Here is a 7,574-nt window from a genome sequence, read left to right as displayed (position 1 = left end):
TGTTATTTGCTAGTAATTACAGGTGTGGGGGTAGCCACATTCTTTGATTTCCTGTCCTTGCATATTTAAACTGGTGCATGTGAAATAATTCCTGCTTTAAAACTTCAGCTTGGCCAGCTAAGAACTTGGTTATATTCAACTGGACGTATAAGAGAATTTAAGTACCTTTTTCTGCACTTTTTTTTTTAAAAAATACAGTATTTAAATTGATTTAAACTGTGTATGAAGGAGTGTTGAAGGAATTTTTAACTGAAGTTATTCTGCTCTTCAGTTATTCGCATTGAAACTGCCCGCCCCTCAGCCTGCCTCTGGGCCCATCTCATTTGCTCACTCAACTGAGTGCAGTGAGATCATATTCTGATTTCAGGCACTCCTACTGTGTACAAAGAGAGCATCTGGGAAATAGAAAAAAAAAATAAGCTTATTTCCTGCCTTTCTTGTTAAGTGGTACAGACTATTTGTAGGCTTCTGAGCCCCCAAGCCCTTCTGTGTTTGAGGGAAGCCTTCTAGCTTGTTTTTTTATTATAACTAGCCAGTTTTCTAGTTTCAGCACTCAAAATCTGTTTCTTTGATCTCAGCACTTGTTCAGAAAAAAAAAAAAAAAAAAAAAAATTTCATCTGCTTTTACTGTACTTGTGTTTTACCTACTTCTTTTACTTTTGCATCATCTTAAAATACTCAATTGTATTTATTACTGCTTGGTGTAACTCATTCTAAGCCTTTTGGTTTAAACACTTGGGCTTCGGACCAGTTAGTTGTTTTGCACTGAGAGGGTTTGTGGTCTGCACTGTTGTGGCAGAACAGGTAGCTTACATCCTTCTAGGTTGAGAACTGCTGATTGAGGGCACAGTGTCTGTTATTCTAAAAGTGTATTAATTCTGGTTTAAGCACTTGGGCTTTCAAGCCAGTTATTTTACATTAAGAGGGTTCGTGGTCTGCACTCTTGTGGGAGGAGAGGCTGAACTCTGCCCTTCTGAGCTGGGAATTTCTGGTTAAAGGCTTATAGTGCATGCATATCTGAACTGTTTCTTACTGAAGTTGGTGCGCCTTGTTTGCTGTGGCATAGACTGGATTCGGGCCTGCTGGATCTAGCTTTGTTTGTGTAACTTGAGCACTAATCCAGACATTCTCTAAAGTATTCAATGGTATTTATTACTGCTTGGTTGTAACTTGATTAAAGTGTAGCTATCATTCAAGTCTTTTGGATTAAGCACTTGGGCTTCAGACCAGTTGTTTTACATTAGGAAGGTTTGTGGCAAGCACTGTGGTGGCAGGACAGGTAGCTTTCATCCTTCTAAGTTGGGAACTGCTGATTGAGAGCCCAGTGTCCAAGTGTATTAGTTCTGGTTTAGGCACTTGGGCTTCAGGCCAGTTATTTTACATTAAGAAGGTTTGTGGTCTGCACTCTTGTGGGAGAAGAGGCTGGACTCTGCCCTTCTGAGCTGGGAATTTTCTGGTTAAAGGTTTATAGTGCCTGAATATTTGAACTGTATCTTACTGAAATTGGTTCACCTTGTTTGCTCTAGCATAGACTAGATCCAGGCCTACTGAATCTAGCTTTGTTTATATGCTTGTTGTTTGTTTGCTTGTTATTTCCTGGAAGCTAATTCCACCTAATACGCAACTTCTCAGCTTCTGTGGATCACTAGTGATATCTGCATTGCTTACTGTACTTATTTCCTTGTTTCACTTGAAAGAAAGTTACTGTTTGTCGTTTTGCATTTAGTTACTTGTAACACATTGCACTCAAGTTACCTGGCACTTGCTCACTAAAGCAATTATATAAGTCAGCACTAAAAATTAAAAGCACTACACCCTCACTCCCCACTGGCCCTTGTTTTCAATTAAGGATTTCCCAATATTATTCTAGCATGTCCAAAGGTCAGTTGTCAATCTCCTCTCCGGTCCAGCTGGTGAATCTGGGAATCTTGAGGCAATGTTATAACTGCCTCATGTACACAGACAACCCTCTCCTCCTCCCACATAACACAAATACTTGCGAGAGATGCAGCTATTTAGCCAAACTGGAGGCTGAGCTCTCTCAACTCAGGACTGGCAAGACCAGACAGGAGGAGAAGGCAACTACACACACCACAAAACCAGCCTCACATAATGCTACCACTCCACTGAATCAAACACATAAACACACAAAGACATACTCGGAGGCTCTGAGTAAAATTTACCTAAACAGCAGAGGCCTCCAAAGCAGACACCCAAACAACTGCTACCTCAAGACACCCCACAAGCAACACATAAACCACAAAAGCAGTGTGCAAAGCAGTCACAGCCCTTAAGGCCAAATACAACACCAAACATACTTGTCATAGGTGACTCCATAGTCAGACACACTGACGTCCCACTCACCAGGCTGAACAAGGAGAGGGTCACAGTAAGCTGCCTATCGGGCGCTAGAATCCGCCACATAACACAAGCACTGGGCTCACTCCACGACAAGTACAGATATGACACAGTCATTGTCCATGCTGGGGTTAGCGACCGGAGACGTACCTCCCTGGACTACATGAAAAGAGACATAGAGGAGCTCTCTGATTATGTAGCCCAGGCAGGTATGACCCTAACCCTGAGCAGTATCCTTCCTTCACCAAGAATGATGCCACAATATAGAGACAAGATGATCAGCTTTAACAATTGGCTTAATGTCTGGTGTCATTCAAAGGGGATCCAGTGTCTGTCTGCCTGGGATGACATGCTTGACAAGCCACGCTGCTTCGCAAGGGACGGCTTGCACCTGTCACCCTGGGATTCCGGATATTGGCTAAGGTTCTTGCCACCCCATAGTGCCTTTTTAGGCAAGGCTCAAATTCTAAACCTACCACCCTAGAAAACAAAAATGGGAAGAAACTGAGGGTAATGCTGCTCAATGCCAGAAGTCTAAATCTCAAAATGCACGCACTCGAGGCCCTTCTCAGTATGGAGAACATCGATGTCTGTGCTGTAACTGAAACCTGGTTCAAGGCTCCTGAGAGCACCCGGCACTATTAGGTTTTACCTCATATCATGCGTTCCGCCCCAAAACCCGGACCACACCACAAAAGGAGGGTGTATCCATATTCATAAAGGATACTCACACCTCCAGGTTGGTGGCAACGCACAAGCTTGGAAACCATCCAGGTGCAACTAACCATAGGCAAAACTGCTCTACAAATTGTAGCATGCTACAGGCCACCCTCTCAAACTCAGGAACCCCACACAGCCTTCCTGAAGACACTGGAGGGTATAAATGTATCTCCAAACACCATCATATTGGGTGACTTCAACTACCGAATATAGACTGGGAACATTACTCAAGCCCTAACTTTCTAGCCCAACGGTTCCTGGAGTTCATAAATTCAAATGCCATGGAACAGCTAGTCACTGTTCCCACGAGAGGAGAAAATATACTAGATCTCATTGTCACAAACATGGGGACAAAATGCTCCACACGGAGGTATATCCCTCATTGGTGAGATCTGATCATAAACTAATCTCACTGGAAATCCACATCCGCCCCCACCCCAAACAAAAAAGACCATAGTGAAGAACTTCTCTAAAGCAAACTTCACACTACTCAAGACTGGTGTGGTATCCTTCAAGGCCTCTGAGCCAGAGGAAACCACAACCCAAGCTGCGGAAGCCCTTACAAATGCCTTCTATGAACACCTCCAGGACTGCATGGATCAGGCAATCCCAAATAAAACCAAGACTCTTTCCACAAAGGGCAAACGTCCAGTCTGGTGGACCCCAGCCATTAACAAACTTTACAATAAGAGGAGAAAGCTATTACATGATAGAACAAAATCCATAAAAGGGAAGTCACCCCTGATCATTATTAGTAAAAAAATACGAGCACTCATAAAATCAACTAAGGCCAATTTTGAGAGAAAAATTGCCATGGATTCAAAGGACAATCATAAGGCCTTTTTCAGCTATGTTAGGAACCTGGGTGGAAACTCCCAGATATGCTCAGAATTAGTCCAAAATGATACAAAAATCACTGAACCCACAGACATTGCCGACATACTGGCAGACAGGTTCAGTGCAAACTTCACCCCGCTCTCCCCTAAAGGAGAGATAACTATCCCAGCCAGTGTAGCCTCCCGGACATCTCAAATGCGCAGGTGAAAGCTGCTCTCTCTAAAGCTAAAAACACAGCATCAATGGGACGGATGGTGTCCCCGGCTGTGTGCTACACGAGCTAAATGAGGAATTAAACCCGCACATAAGGCAGCTGTTTAATCTCAGCCTTACCACAGGATACGTGCCCAAGGAGTGGCGTGACGGCAACTGTGGTCCCACTCCACAAAGGCGGCACCTCACGGACCCTGGTAATTACGCCCCATAAGCTTAACAAGTCTAGTCTGCAAAGCTATGGAGAGGATCATAATGGAGCTCATAAACAAAGATATAGGGGACTTGCAGACATTGGACCCGACCCAGTTTGGCTTTGTCAAGGGAAGATCATGCCTTTTGAACTTGGTCGACTTCTTCGAAACAGTCACCAAGGCCATTGATGAGGGAAAGGCAGTCCATACAGCCTACCTTGACCTTGCAAAGGCTTTCGACACAATACCCCACTCGGGTATTGTAGAAAAACTTACCAGCTTAAATGTAAACCCATATGTCACAAGATGGGTTGCAAACTGGCTTAAGGACAGAACCCACAGGGTTAGAGTTGCTGGCGCTGAGTCAGACTACAAGACGGTCACAAGTGGTGTCCCACAGGGCTCGGTCCTTGGCCCCCTATTGTTTGGCATCTACTTCTCAGAAGTACAGGCCAACATGGGAGGACTTTGGCTGACAAAGTTTGCAGACGACTGCAAACTGGGCGCCATAGTGGAAAGTGCATCGGACACGGATATCCTTCAGAAGGGACTCACGGAAACAGATAGCTGGTGCCAGAGCCATGGCCTGAAGTTAAACGCCAAAAATGTATAGTCATACCCTTCGGGAAAAACAAGGTAACCCCAAGCTACCATATAGGTGGCAATCCACTAAGCACAGAAGAGGTTATCAGGGACCTGGGGACCCAGGTTGACAGTGGCCTTTCTTTTGACACTCACATTGCTAAAGTGGTTAGAAAGACCTTCTACATTGCCCACCTGATCATGAAGGGATTCACATCCAGATCTAGTGAGGTCATTGTTCCCTGTACTCTTCACTTATCAGACCAATGATGAGTACAATGCCCCATTCGGGATGTATCTCACCCGACATCTGCAGCAATTGGAGAGACCCCAAAAGTTCCTCACCAAAAGGATAAAGGGACTCCAAAATCTGTCATATGCTGCCAGATTGAAGAAACTCCAGCTCTATTCAGTCTCATACCATCTGCTCAGAGGTGACATGTGCCTGACATACAAGGCCATGTCCAACCCGGAATTAATGGACATGCTCCACCTCAAAAAATCCAAATCCACCAAAACCACTAGAGCAAGCGACTTAAACCTTAGCACGGATATAAATAGGACGTGCTGGAGGGATAGATTTATCACTCAGAGACTCCCTATGCTGTGGAATAAAATCCCGGTCCATGTGAGGCAGAGCACCTCGCTGACTCTGTTCAAAAGAAATCTAGACCTGTGGATGGGAGATCGTAGGGAATCATCTCTGTGTCACTGCTGGACAGAGGCACAACAAACTAATGGGCACAGTATTTTTTCATATAAGGGGTGGCGTAAGCCACAATAATTTGGGCTAGGCTTATAAATGCCTTAGGGCAGATAGCCTAGTATAAACCTATGAACCTATGAACCTATGAACCAACTAGGCAGTCGCCTAGGGCATTGTTCTTCTCTGTGTGCTTTTCCATAATCATTTATTTACTTATTTTCAAAGCAAAGAAACACATTACTTTTGTCTAATAGATAGACAGGTAGATAGAGAGACAGATATATAAATATATAAGCATCCCAAGGTACCCCTGTTACAAAAAAGTGCCTTCCATGTGGTGGGTGCCCTAGGGAGGAGTTGCTACAGTTGGCTTATACCAATAATGGTTAAGAAACCTATACAACCCAACCAAACTGGGGAGTTGGTGAAGCTGTTGTTATCCATGATTATGGGGATATGGATAACAATTTGAACAGTATTTCTGGGGGAACTAGTGGCAAGTAGTGAAGCTTGTCCTTTGCTGTGCGACAGATTAGCTAATGGTGGCTTTCAAAAAGTGGCAGACCTATAAACAAGTAAACAGAGAAATGGTTGCATGCTGATTGTTGATGGAAATAAGGGTGATTTATCACAGGAACTGCTTATAAGTGAAAGTGAAACTTAAGGTTTTCAAGACTCAGTTTCATTCAGGGAAAAGTCAAAGTATTTCTAACTTCCCAAACACAGCATCTACTAGAAATATGTTCCAGAGTATGTGTTGTGTACTTAGGACATTGTAGATATCACCATTTAAAAATACAGGGAAATCTGATTTCTTCAGTTTCTGGTGTTGCTGATACCTGCATAGTTGTACACCTTTCTACCTTCTGCTATTATGATGACATAATTTTTAAGTGATTTGAAACAGTTTACATTTTTTTTTTTACTCAAGTGCTCATATTTGTTGAAATATTAGAATGTTCATAGGTGATTGCGATGATTAGGACTCTCCTATCTGTGGATATTTCCCAAAGGATTTTGTCAAGTCTACCCTCCATGCCCAAATTAATATAACTATGCACCTGTGGTGCACCATTTGTGGGGAAGGAAACTGAGTTTAGCGCTAATCCATACAACTATTGTTTTTTTAATCTGTCTCCACCCCTAAACTTCAATAACAGTTGAGTATCTAGAGAGGGGGGTATAGGATAGGTGGTAACCAGCATAGTCTGTCACTCTCTTCTCTTTCCTACCATCATTTTCCTGTTTTACTAATGCTGAGGCATATAACCCTGGCTGTGCAACCCAGAACACCTTCTGCAAGGTACTGTAGAAAAGAATTTAGAGTCCTTCAGATCTGAAAGGTACAGCGATCATTTATTGTGAAGGTTGCAGTCCGTTTGCTTCCATTTTTATTGCAGTACATGGTTGATGTGTTTAGCTCTTTAAAGCCATTTGCTCTTCATACCATTTCTGCATTTTGGAGAACCGACCAAATGTTGTCAGGATTGTGATTATTTATCTGTTTCTTTAATCACGGTTTAATTTCTCCAAGTCATTTGGATTTCTAATACCACGATGGGAATGTACCCTGCTCCTAAGTCAAAGTATCATTACAATTCATTAAATTAGTATTGTTTCAATCTTTCACGTTAGTCAGAAGTGCTCCTCGCAGCACCTGCAATGTGCCCAGAATTGACTCTGAATGACAACAGAGTTACATGTATCAGTAACATATCTAAGTGTGGTTATAAATTATTTTTTTATAACACCCATCACTCCTACTACTATTGGAAATGTCTTGGTATCCTTCTTCCACATTGCCCTCGTTTCTGCCTGTAAATCCTAGTATTTTATGAGATTGTTTCTGTACATATGCAAGACACTTCATTCACTGGGTGTAGCAATTTCAATGATCAATGCTACTTTTGTCTTCTTTTCCTAGATTACTATATGTAGTTTTTTTGTATCTATTTTTTGAACTG

The sequence above is a fragment of the Protopterus annectens genome, chromosome 3.part1 (genome assembly GCF_019279795.1).
Source record: "Protopterus annectens isolate FY-2018-M chromosome 3.part1, PAN1.0, whole genome shotgun sequence".
NCBI lineage: Eukaryota > Metazoa > Chordata > Ceratodontiformes > Protopteridae > Protopterus > Protopterus annectens.
Note: the sequence above shows the minus strand (reverse complement) of the source record.